Raw genomic sequence first — 13,201 nt, 5'->3', positions numbered from 1 at the left:
GTCGATTGACATCATCAAAACGGTGAAAACATAGAGTGGACGCTAAGTTTTAGCGCTGCTGCAAAACCACCGTCGAAATTTCCGCTTGGGCGCAAAATGTTATGTGACTAGTTTAGCGTCGAAATAAAGTAGTTTTTGCACTTTGCCCAGACGGAAAAATGGTTGCAAATCTGTTGAAAATCTAGCTCTTCAAATGTTATTGTTTTTTTTTGCCTAATATAGTGTAATTTTGTTGAATTTTCTAGTGCCGGTAAGTAAATAGGTGCAAAAAAGCACATTTTAAGATAAATTTAAATCATTCATCCAACCCAATCTCCATTTTGAGATCTGGGATCTTGGAAGGTGGAAATCATTTGGAATACAATGTCCAGGTTCCAAGGCCCCAATATTGATAGCCTTACCGCCCACTGCCACCTGCTGCCACCGACTGCCGCCGACTATTGCTGCCATTTTCCTCTCTCTCCCAGTTTCCATTTGGACTGGAGCGGGCGGGAGGGGAGGACCGCCGGGAACTGCCCGCTGACATCCCCTGGCGGCCAAGTCACGTAAGTGGCCTCCCGCCCGCCGAGATGCCAGATTGGTGCGGGCGTGAGTCGATGCCAGCAGAGTGAAAGACCGCTGCATGGAGGCCATTCTTACCCCGACGGTAAGTATGAAGACAGGAAAGAAAAGGTTAGTGAACATCTTTAAAAACATTTTTTTACAGCGACTTACCTGAATGGGATCTGCTGAAGGTGTTCCGGTAGTTTTTTTTGGTAATGTTTTTTACTTTTCAGAATTCCCCCTCCCTGGGCCTAACTCCATTCTCGGCGGCACTTGGGTGGCAAGCTCATTTGCCATCGAGATTGAGCGCTCTTGCCCCATGCCGCCCAGGTTGACGGCGTAAGCCGTTGTTTGGCCGCCGGGCAGTACTGCCACCTTTTTAAGAGGAATCTTTCAGGCAAAGTACCGCCTGGTATCTCGGTGGCTATCGGCGGTCCTTTGGGCGGCAAATGGGCAGGCCTTGCAGCTCATGAAAACCGAGGCCCAAGAGTCTGATAGTAGATTGAAATGGTGAGCAACCGGCGCAGTAATGCAATGCCGACTGTAAAAGTTTTCTTTTTATCCACAATTTTTCTTTTTATTTTAGATCTGTTTATCAAAATTAGGAGCTCCTAAAAAAAACTTGATTGTGCAATTGTGTACATTTTGAATCTGGTGCCTCTTGCTGGGCACCGTATCACAGAAGCCAATAGCCCATGTGGTCCTCCCTTGTCTGTGAACCTAGATAGCGAGGAGTACTAGCAGGCTATTTGGCAGGTGGGCAGGTGGGGATGGTTGGGCGGGTGGGAGGATCACAACCAAGCCAGATCCTGCTATTACCCACTGACTGCACACATGCACTTTCCAGCAAGAGGTACTGAATAGCTATCGGGAACAGGAACCCTAGCTGATTTTTTTGCCTTCCATAGTCCAGGAGCTTTGAAGCCAGCCACAGAAATCTGGCTGAGATCAATCTACTTGAGATAAACCAAAGATCAAACCTGGGACCTCCTGGTGTGCATGGCTTAATGAGACCCAGAGCAGTTCCCATACTTATCAGCAAAACTCTGCTTTTGAAATCATAAAACGCCATTGTGTTTTATTATTTTAAAAGTCTTTTCCAAAAGCATATTTTTGCATGACTTTTTTAGGGTTGTCCTCTATATAAATATCACGCGGTATTCACTAAATGCGGCAGCAACATCTATAGATGGGCTTTAAATATCGTGGTAACCTTTATTTTAAACATGACCCCATTATTCGTTGCTTTTTATATTGTCTGGTTGGAATGTCAGCTGTCTGATGGAGACATGGCTAAATCTAACATCGCTCCCATCCCCCAAAATAAGGTAGGAATCGTCCACGTCTGAGCGAAATGTTACTTGAATGGTGACTACTTTCTATCTAAAATTATTTAAAATAAATTAAAATAAACCCGATTGCCTTTTTTGTTAGAAACATTTTTAATTAACCAAATACAAATATATCTGAGTTTTCTGCTTTCCTTTGTTGTGAGACTTTTTTGAAAAGAAATGATTAAGTTCACTTGAGGCTTGCCTTTTTTTAAATAAATGCTGAGATTTATTTGTCTTAAAAATTGAAGGTGCATGGACCCACAAATTCTATTTTTTATTTCAGGATTACTGAAAAAGATCGCTCAAGACTGCACTTATGAAAATAATGACCAGTGCAATAAAACATAATCAACTTTTATTATTTTAATAGTACAATACGGACACAATTTTTCAGAGCTCATTATTTTTATTAACAGCTCTGCAATAAGTTGCAGAATTATCTGGCTTTACAGCCATGGTTTTGCAATGATTCACACCCTTGAAAAGGAAACAAATGATTCAGTCCTAACCTATTCATTATATTGGTTTCTCTATCAAGTGGCTATTTTCTAATTAACGCATTTCAGGTTTCATTGATTTGACATAAAAATTGAAGGAGTAGTTGAAAAGGACTTTTAACCTAACAGGAACTAGTTATGTGGGCTTTTACAGTGTCAGAATTATAAAGTGATCAGGAATTTCTCTCAAACAAATTTAATTCAGGACCAAACTGAAACTGTCAAAATAATTGCAATGGGACAGGTTGTGTGTGGCCCTGTGTGCATAGTATAGTTACGGTATACTTTTTATTAAGCACACTTCCACAACGTTTACTTTGGGATTCAACTGATTTTAACTCACAGCCAGGAACGCAGCAAAGCGAGCAGCAACAGGCAGATTTTAACGGCCGGGCCTCATTAGCAAGCAACTTTCTGACCTCACGACCAAATGTCAGTGGGAGAACAGTTGTCGGCACAAGCTAAGTGCTTGAGGAGGGGAAGGAGAGGAATATCGAGGTGGGGGAGGCCCAAGGGGCCGGAGGAGCACTCCTGCTCTTCCTGATCCAAAAGAAACCTGTTTAGAAATTGTAAACGCATTTTCTACCTTTGGCTGCTGTTCCTGACTGGTTCGGCTTGGTGAGGAAGCTGCCACTGGGCCCCAGACTCAGGCCTCTCTCAGGGTTAAAATAGTAGATCGGGGCCCGATGATGTATTTGGAGCCTGGTCTGCATATTTAAAGAGGACCCACAGGCTTGGGGCAGGTGTTCTTGTTGCCTACGATTTAGAACTACAGTCAGCCGGATCAGGGAGTGAAAGGAGTGGGTAAGTCCCCCACCCCATTTTAACTGCCTTCTCACCTAGTTTACGCCAGACAAAGGGTCTTAAAATTGACCCCATAATGTTTCACTTGAATATCTTGTGGAACCATAACTCTGTACAACACTGTCCAGAAAATGATGCCTGAGATTAAACCAGTACCATGTTTGAATGACTTTGTATAGCTATATATATTCTAAGAGTATGGTGGTATCCTTACGAAATGAACTGTCACATAAATATGTCTCCTTTATTTAAAATAATACTGTAACAGTTTGGGTCATTTCCCAATCCTTTGTGTTTAGTATAGTATAGTTTCCATAAGTGTATCCATGCCTTCTATGATCATAAACCTATCTCTGTGCATGTGCACAGGATTAACAATTACCCGATTTCTTAGAGATACCACACCACGGCTTACAAGGGGTAATGACCGTGCATGACTGCTCTCCAAAAACAGAATTCTGTCGGACCAAAGCATTCGGGCTAACTAAACAAACATGACATCTAATTGCACAGCAGCAAAAGATATACAGACTATAATTTGCAATGCTGGACTCACATAGTACTTTAAACTGCTTACCAAACTAAAATAATGAAGTGTCCTTTTACAGAATTTTTACCAGAGATTTTGGACGTGGGAACATGGGAACACCTCTGCTTCACAGTATGCTGCCTCACTGCCACAATGTGGAAACAAACAGTTCAAACAAGTGAACTGAGAACTAATGAAATATTTCCCCCCATCCCCCCACCCCCACACCCCCACACCCCCCCCACCCCCCGCACCCCTGCATCCCCACACCCCCACACCCCCACACACCCCCACACCCCCACACACCCCCACCCCTCCCCACCCCCCCCCACCCCCACACCCCACCCCCATCCAACACCCACCCATTCCTCTGGGTCTTTAAGGCAGAATACAAAACAGAATATCAAAGGGGTTTATTTCCTATCTGATAGGCAATTATGTTATTAATCAATTCTGCCATTCAGGTTGAAGAGTGTGAAGAACAGACATCCAGGCATTGTCATGAGTTCCATTTGCTTTTGAACCTGACTTGCATATCATATACATTGCCTCCAAGAATGACTCTTGAATGGGACTGAAGGCAAACAAGTCCACTGGACCTGATGGCTTACATCCTAGGGTCTTAAAAGAAGTGGCTGCAGAGATAGTGGATGCATTGGTTGTAATCTACCAAAATTCCCTGGATTCTGGGGCGGTCCCAGCGGATTGGAAAACAGCAAATGTAACGCCCCTATTTAAAAATGGAGGCAGACAAAAAGCAGGAAACTAGAGACCAATTAGCCTAACATCTGTCGTTGGGAAAATGCTGGAGTCCATTATTAAGGAAGCAGTAGCAGGACATTTGGAAAAGCATAATTCAATCAAGCAGAGTCAGCATGGTTTTATGAAAGGGAAATCATGTTTGACAAATTTGCTGGAGTTCTTTGAGGATACAATGAGCAGGGTGGATAAGGAGGAACAAGTGGATGTGGTGTATTTGGATTTCCAGAAGACATTCGATAAGGTGCCACATAAAAGGTTACTGCATAAGATAAAAGTTCACAGGAATGGGGGTTACATATTAGCATGGATAGAAGATTGGCTAACTAAGAGAAAACAGAGAGTCAGTATAAATGAGTCATTTTCCGGTTGGCAAACATTGACTAGTGGGCTGTCGCAGGGATCGGTGCTGGGTCCTCAACTATTTACAATCTATATTAATGACTTGGATAAGGGACCGAGAGTAATGTAGCCAAGTTTGCTGATGATGCAAAAATGAGTGGGAAAGCAAATTATGAGGAGGACACAAAAAATCTGCAAAGGGATATAGACAGGCTAAGTGAGTGGGCAAAAATTTGGCAGATGTAGTATAATGTGGGAAAATGTGAGGTTATCAACTTTAGCAGAAAAAATAGAAAAGCAAATTATAATGTAACTGGAGAAAAATTGCAAAGTGCTGCAGTACAGAGGACCTGGAGGTTCTTGTGCATGAAACACAGAAAGTTTGTATGCAGGTACAGCAAGTAATCAGGAAGGCAAATGGAATGTTGGCCTTTATTGCAAGGGGGATGGAGTATAAAAGCAGAGAAGTCCTGCTACAACTGTACAGGGTATTGGTGAGGCCACACCTGGAGTACTGTGTACAGTTTTGGTCTCCGTATTTAAGGAAGGATATACTTGCATTGGAGGCTGTTCAGAGAAGGCTCACTAGGTTGATTCTGGAGATGAAGGGGTTGACTTATGAAGATAGGTTGAGTAGGTTGGGCCTAACACATTGGAGTTCAGAAGAATGAGAGGTGATCTTATCGAAACATATAAGATAATGAGGGGGCTCGACAAGGTGGATGCAGAGAGGATATTTCCACTCATAGGGGAAAATAAAACTAGGGACATAGGGCTAGATTTTCCTCTTTTGTGCTTATTGTCTAAAAATGGGCGTTATTTCCAGCGTGGGCGGTAAAAAAGGGTTTTCAGATTGCCGTCTTGTCGCCCATTCTCAAAGCACCTAGTCTCCATTTTTTTAAATGGGTGTTACCACGAGCGATACGAAATGGGCGATAGAGTTACATTTTTTTGACCTTCCGCTGTAAATTGTCGCCGTCCTAAGCAATGGCATGGCAACGATCGATTCCCGTGATTCAGGAGGTCAAGGGTCATCATGACATGTGCAGAAGAGGAGACAGAGAGAGAGGGAGCTCAGAGGGACTGAAAGCGTGTGTGGCTGTGGTGTGTGCTTGTTTGGCTGTTGTGGGAGGCATGAGGGAGATTCACCAGCAGCAAAAAGCCTACTAAGCACCAAGAACATAGTTGGCACCGAGTTTTTGTCCAACAAATAAGATATAACATGGAAAGAATGGTGGAGGCCCTGGAGCTAGTAGCCAGGAACACTGGTGGCAGAGGGCTTCCAGTGGTCCCACAGCATGGAACTGCACCCCAACGTGCCGCACCCCCATTGCCAACCACACATGAGAACCAGCAGCAACATCTTGCTTATGGCTCGGAGCACGTTCCCACCTCGGGACCGTCCTCTCCTGTATCTGTCCAAGCAGCGTTTCGACCGTCATCTCCCCGCCAATGAAGCATCGCCTGAGGAGCTCCTCGGCCAGGCGGCTTGGAGTCAGGAAGGGAAGGGGTAGAGGTGGGGAGGAGAAGCAGGGGGGCACAGAAGGGTTGGTTTTTACTAAAATACTGATGATTTCAGAGAAATGTTTGGTTTAAATGTTTTTTATTTAACAAAACCTTTTTGCGCATTGGCTCAGTTAGCTGCACTGTTACACGCTGGTGATTCCTTATCAAAGGGTATAATGACACTTAACTTCAATCAACTTAAACGTTAACTGACACCAAGGTGATGCCCACCATTGATGTATCACCTGCACACCCAGCAGTGTTTCAGCCTTGTAAATAACACCAACGTTCTTTCAGGCAAAGCGATTATTGATGAGCTCCTGATGTAAGGCTCTTGCAGCTATCATGCCACCACAGGCCCTTTCATGCAGTCTACAGGTGGGTGGGGGCATGGCTTCAGCATCAGCCTGATTGTCTAGGCCGATGTCAGCGTCCACCTCCTCGTCCTCCTCTTCCTCTCTCTGGTGAGGTGGACTGTCAGACTCATCAGGCAATTCTTGTCCCTTCCTGACAGCCAAGTTGTGCAGCATGGAGCACACCACCACAAATAGAGCTACCTGCTCAGGGTGGTATTGGAGCTTGCCTCCTGAGTCGTCATGGCATCTAAAGCGCTGCTTCAGTACTCCAATGGTTTTCTCCACGATATTGCAAGTTGCTCTGTGGCTCTCGTTGTATCGCCTCTCGGTTTCGGTGTGGGTGTCACACAGTGGGGGTCATCAACCAGGTGGCGAGGCCATATCCTTGTCACCAAGCATCCAGCATTTACCTTGTGGCTGATTGTTAAACAAGGCAGATACAGGACTCTCACACAGGATGTGAGCATCATGGATGCTGCCCGGAAATTGAGCATTCACTGCCAATATAATTTGCTGGTGGTCGACAACCAGTTGGACATTCAGGGAGTGGAATTCCTTGCGGTTCCTGAAAACCTCAACATCCTGAAAAGCTGCCCGCATCACAATGTGCGTACAGTCTATTGCTCCCTGCACCTTGGGGAACTTTGCAATTCGGTAGAATCCTAGAACCCTCTCACTCTATGCCTCCTTGGTCATAGGGAAGCTGAGCAAGTCCCTCCTGCATGCGTACAGGGCTTCAGTGACCTGTCTAATGCAGCAATATGTGGCATGCTGAGAAAGTCCGCAAATGTTGCCAGCTGTGGCCTGAAAAGAACCCGAGGCATAGAACGACAGTGCCGCGGTGACTTTGACCTCGACGGACAGTGCAGTTCTGATGGTGCTGGCAGGCTGCAGATCTCCCCTTATCAGCTGGCATACCTCAGTGATAACATATTTGTAGAAGCGCAGTCTCCAAAGACAGGTGATGTTGGGCAAGTCGAGGTAAGACTGCTCCTCCCTGTACTTGCAGGGGGTGTAACGTCTGGTCCTCCTCATCAGTCTGGCACGTCTTACATTGGACACATAATGCTGTAGAGCATACCTTCGGCGATCTCGAGTCTGCTGCATGTAATTGGTCACCAAGAGAGGGTGAGAAAAGACAGGCCCTATTGCAGTACCTCTCTGTTTTCCACCGATTGGTCACAAACAATGAATGTCCCGACGAAGACACCTATTCAATTCCAATCGGTCACAGTCTGTTCAAGATGTTTGTCGAGATGTTCACATCAACTCCAACGACCTCCAGAGTACATCCGAACTCCTCCGAGTTTGAAGCACAGCAGCCTTTTAAAGGATGCAACATGTGATGTAGAACATGGTGTCCATAACTCTGTGATCAGTTCCAGTTAGTTCCACTTTTTCTGGGCATTTTTTGGGGGCGAGCGATATTGTGGGCGATGTGTGCGAGGTGGTGAAAGTGACGCTGGGCGATCTCATGGCCGCTAGTTTCGGCAAATATGATCTTTACGACAAAAAAAATGGGCGGGCGGTATTATTGAATTTCGGCGTTAATTCCGTATGGAAAGTAACGCTGGGCGATATTATGGGCATTGATTTCACCCATTCTGATGACTCCGTCCCAAAAAAGTGGGCGGGCGGTATTATTTTTTCCAGCGTTACGCACATGGGGAAAGTAACGCTCGGCGATAAGTTTCCGAAAAATGCCCCGTCAGTTTCCATTTTGTGGCTAAATGGGCAATATATGGGCATTATACATCATTTCAGCAGCAAAATGGACGTTAAGTGGGCGTTAAGCATACAAAAAACTTGGAAAATCTAGCCCTTGGGGATAGAGCAAGAAAGTGGAGTTGAGGTCGATGATCAGCCATGATCTTATTGAATAGCGGAGCAAGCTTAAGGGGTCATATGGCCGACTCCCGCTCCTAATGCTTATGAGCCGAAATTTGGTTGCTTACCGCCACCCGTTAGCACCCCAGAGGATCACTAACGCGGTGCTAGGCACCTCCTGCATGAGCACCGCGCTGTCAGCGCCTGCCGCGAACTTCAGTGAAGGTTTTGCGGCAACACTGACCGTTTACGCTGCACTCACTAGCGCCACCCACTCGGTGATGTCACCGAGTGTGCAATGCCCCCGTAGCGCCGCGGTCGCAAACTTGACTGCTACTTCCGACAGGAAAAGCAGGCATCACTACTGGGGCGATATGTCCGAGGTGGAGCAGATGGGCAGTTGCAATAAAATGTCTCTCCTCGATGCTGGACAATGTGGTTTAGCTGCCTTGGCTTGTCTTTAACTTTTCAGGTGGCCTTGCTGACCTCCCCTTTAGGCGCCAGGATGCCGGTTTCCTAATGCCAGAACCTCAGCAGCGCTGCTGTGATAGTGCCCCAGGAATCAGGGTTAGCGCCCTCAGAGGGGTGTGGAATGCTTTGTTTAGCGCTCCACTCCCTTCGAGGCGCTAAAAGTTAATATCCCGATTGGAGGTAGTAAACATCACCCTCCTGATAGCCAAGTTGTGCAGCATGGAGCACACCACCACGAATTGAACTACCTGCTCAGGGTGGTATTGGAGCTCATCTCCTGAGTGGTCCAGGCATCTAAAGCGCTGCTTCAGCACTCCAATGGTTTTCTCCATGATATTGCAAGTTGCTCTGTGGCTCTTGTATCGCCTCTTGGCTTCAGTGTGGGTATCACGCAGGAGGGTCATCAGCCAGGTGGCGAGGCCATATCCTTTGTCACCAAGCATCCAGCATTGACTTTGTGGCTCATTATTAAACAAGTCAGATACAGTGCTCTCATGCAGGATGTGCACATCATGGATGCTGCCTGGAAGTTGACCATTCACTGCCAGTATGATTTGCTGGTGGTCAACAACCAGTTGGACATTCAGGGAGTGGAATCCCTTGCGGTTCCTGAAAACCTCAGTATCCTGAAAAGGTGTCCGCATCGCGATGTGCGTACAGTCTATTGCTCCCTGCACCTTGGGGAAGTTTGCAATTCTGGAGAAACCTGGAGCCCTCTCACTCTGTGCTTCCCTGGTCATAGGGAAGCTGATCAAGTCCCTCCTGCATGCGTACAGGGCTTCAGTGACCTGTCTAATGCAGCGATGTGTGGCATGCTGAGAAAGTTCACAAATGTCTCAAGTTATGGCCTGAAAAGAACCCGAGGCATAGAACCACAGTGCCGTGGTGACTTTGACCTCGACGGACAGTGCAGTACTGATGGTGCTGGCAGGCTGCAGATCTGCCCTAATCAGCTGGTATACCTCAGTGATAACCTCTTTGTGGAAGCTTAGCCTCCGAAGGCCAGTGGTGTTGGGCAAGTCGAGGTAAGAATGCTTCTCCTTGCACTTGTGAGGGGTGTAACGTCTGGTCCTCCTCATCTGTCTTTCACGTCTTCCATTGGGCACATAATGCAGTGGAGCTTTCCTTCGGCGATATCGAGTCTGCTGTATGTAATTGGTCACCAAGAGAGGGTGAGAAAGAACTGGCCCCATTGCAGGAATGTCCTGACAAAGACACCTATTCAATTCCAATCGGTCACAGTATGGTCAAGATGTTTTTAGAGATGTTCACATCAACTCTAACGACCTGCAGAATACATCTGAACTCCACCAAGGTTGAAGCACAGCAGCCTTTTAAAGGATGTGACATGTGATGTAGAACATGGCATCCATAACGCTGTGATTTGTTCCGGTTAGTTCCACTTTTTCTGGGCGTTTTTTTGGGCGAGCAATATTGTGGGCGATATATGTACAAGGTGGTGAAACTGACACTGGCCGACCTCATGGCCGCTAGCTTCGTTAAATATGCTCTTTACAACAAAAAAAAGTGGGTGGGCGTTACTATTGAATCTCAGCGTTAAATCAGTGTGGAAATTAAAGCTGGGCAATATTATGGACATTGATTTCATCCATTCTGATGATTGCGCCCAAAAAAAGTGGGCGGGCGGTATTATTTTTTCCCGGCATTAAGCACATGGGGAAAGTAACCCTCGGCGATAAGATTCTGAGAAATGCCCGTCAGTTTCCATTTTGTGGCTAAATGGGCGCTATCTGGGTGTTATCCATCATTTCAGTGATAAAACGAGCGTTAAGTTGGCGTTAAGCATGCAAAAAAGTGGAGGTTCTAGCCCTATGTCTCAGAATAATGGGCCGCCCATTTAAAACTGAGGTGAGGAGGAATTTCTTCTCTCAGAGGGTTGTAAATCTGTGGAATTCTCTGCCCCAGAGAGCTGTGGAGGCTGGGTCATTGAATATATTTAAGGTGGAGATAGACAGGTTTTTAGCAATAAGGGAGTCAAGGGTTATGGGGAAGTGGGCAGGGAAGTGGAGCTGAGTCCATAATCAGATCAGCCATCATCTTATTAAATGGCAAAGCAGGCTCGAGGGGCCAGGTGGCCAACTCTTGCTCCTATTTCTTATGTCCTTATTGTTGTGTATCTGTAAAGCACTCCCAAGTTCCGCCATCAGGGAACGCATCCCCTGAAGTCCCAAGGGATCCCAGCATCCCTTGGGAGCACTGTATATAAGTTGGTCCCTAAGGCCTGTTCCTGACTGTGGAGTGTCTTAATAAAGACTGAGGTCACTGTTACTCTAACCTCCCTGTGTGCAGTCTCAGCTGTGTTAGGAACACAATACTTTTGAATGTTCAACTTGGCGCCTGTAAGATTTGTATGCTCTTAACATTTCCAAGGCGAATTCTTTTTAGGTCAGGTCTCAGTTTGGAGCACATATTTCTACAGTGCTGAGATGGAGAACAAATCCAAATAAAGGAGAATGAACATTTGAAGACAAAGCTGCATATCCAATTGTACAAGATGTGCGTTGATCCATTTTAGCATTTAAAATAAAATCATTAAAAATAGTTTGCTCTCATCCTACTCTGCATCAGAGGGAGGAATGTTTCTGCTGGGGAATGGAACTTCTCCCACTTAAAATACCTACAGCTAACATCAAACGTTCCTAGATCAGGTATTGTATAATATCAGCTTCAGAATAAAGAAAGGTGAAGGTCGGAACTTTCCCGCTGTCATGCATGTGGGTTTGGAGGCGGGTTGACAGCAAAAGTTGCAGAGAATAGGAGCGTGTTGGAAATACGCTGTCATCCTGCCTCCTCGCACCTTTAACTCGGGAGCATTTGCCAGCGCGCCACAGACCCGAATGGCAGAGGCGGGCGACTAAACTAATCTCATTAAATTCTTGTTGTGAGACCCTTAACAGAGAATTTAACCAGGCCATTTGAATTTTACTGGGTGACCACGGGAATCACGCAGCTCCGGAACCACGTCTATGAACCTGAGGCAGAAGCTCAATGGCCAGTGAGCAAGGTCATTAATGCAGAGGATGGGAATCCCAATTAACACTCCCACATGACACCTGCTTACTTGCCTGTGGGAAAGGCTCTTGCTGACTCCATTTGAGCACAGATTTAGGTGTCTAGAGTTTGCCAGTCTTTTCTGCAACTTCGGAAGTCATTCTAACCACATTGCTCGTCACTATCATAACCATGACAGATTGCTCCTCTGAACTCTACTTGACCTGACATCTATTACATGAGCATTGGTGCTGCTTATACTGTTTCGTCTTGTTGCTCAGAATCAGACCTCGATGAGCCCCAACACCAGCAGCAGCAGCAGCAACAGCACCAACAACCTTCTCCTTAACTATGTGATGCTCCACACGGTACAGGGCATCAGCGCAGGGTTCCACCATGCCAGAGGCGATACCCCGAACGCAGGGTATACAGGCAGAGGTTGAGCTTCCTCAACATGACTGCCATCATCACTCAGGAGTCTTTGTAAACCGCAAGGGCTTCCATTCCCTCAATTTTCAGCTCATCTGCAACCATAGGAAGCTCATCATTCTTTCGTCCTGCGCTAGTCCTCAGCACTTCGCATCATCTAACAGACTTACTGGATGGCTGCTTGAAGGCAAGGGCTATCACCAAAGATGTGGCTCATGACATCCTTGAGGAGGCCAAAAAATGAGGCTCAGTTGGTGTTAGAATGAAGCCACATGTCCACCAGATGTGGCATAGAGCAAACAATAGGCATGTTGAAGCTGCGCTTCAGATACCTTGACATATCTGGAAGAGCCCTTCAGTATGCACCAGCCAGGGTCTCCAGAATGCACAACATAGCGCAGCAACAAGGATCAGAACTGCACGAGGAGTAAGGCACAGAGCGCATAGTCTCTTCAGAGGACGAGGAGGAGCATCAGGTGGAAGATGAGGAGGAGGACGAGGAGGAACCAGAGGTGAAGATGTCACCAGCACCAGATACAATGCAGCCTGGTAGGCCAGGGATGGCCTCATCATGGCCAGATTTACTTGACTTCCTGTATTGCATCCAAATGGCTGCCACATACTGGACCATTTCACCCCTGCACCCCCTCCCCCCACCCCCAACAATACTATAAAACATCCCTACAATGAACAAGCCATTCCTTTCACACTCATGCCCATTGCTGGAGGTAACGTTATGTCTCACCATTCACTCCAACTCACAAAGCCACTTCCAAATCAGTAGACAAAAAT

The sequence above is a fragment of the Pristiophorus japonicus genome, chromosome 8, assembly GCF_044704955.1.
Source record: "Pristiophorus japonicus isolate sPriJap1 chromosome 8, sPriJap1.hap1, whole genome shotgun sequence".
NCBI classification, from domain to species: Eukaryota; Metazoa; Chordata; class Chondrichthyes; family Pristiophoridae; genus Pristiophorus; species Pristiophorus japonicus.
This window is presented reverse-complemented; position numbering follows the sequence as displayed.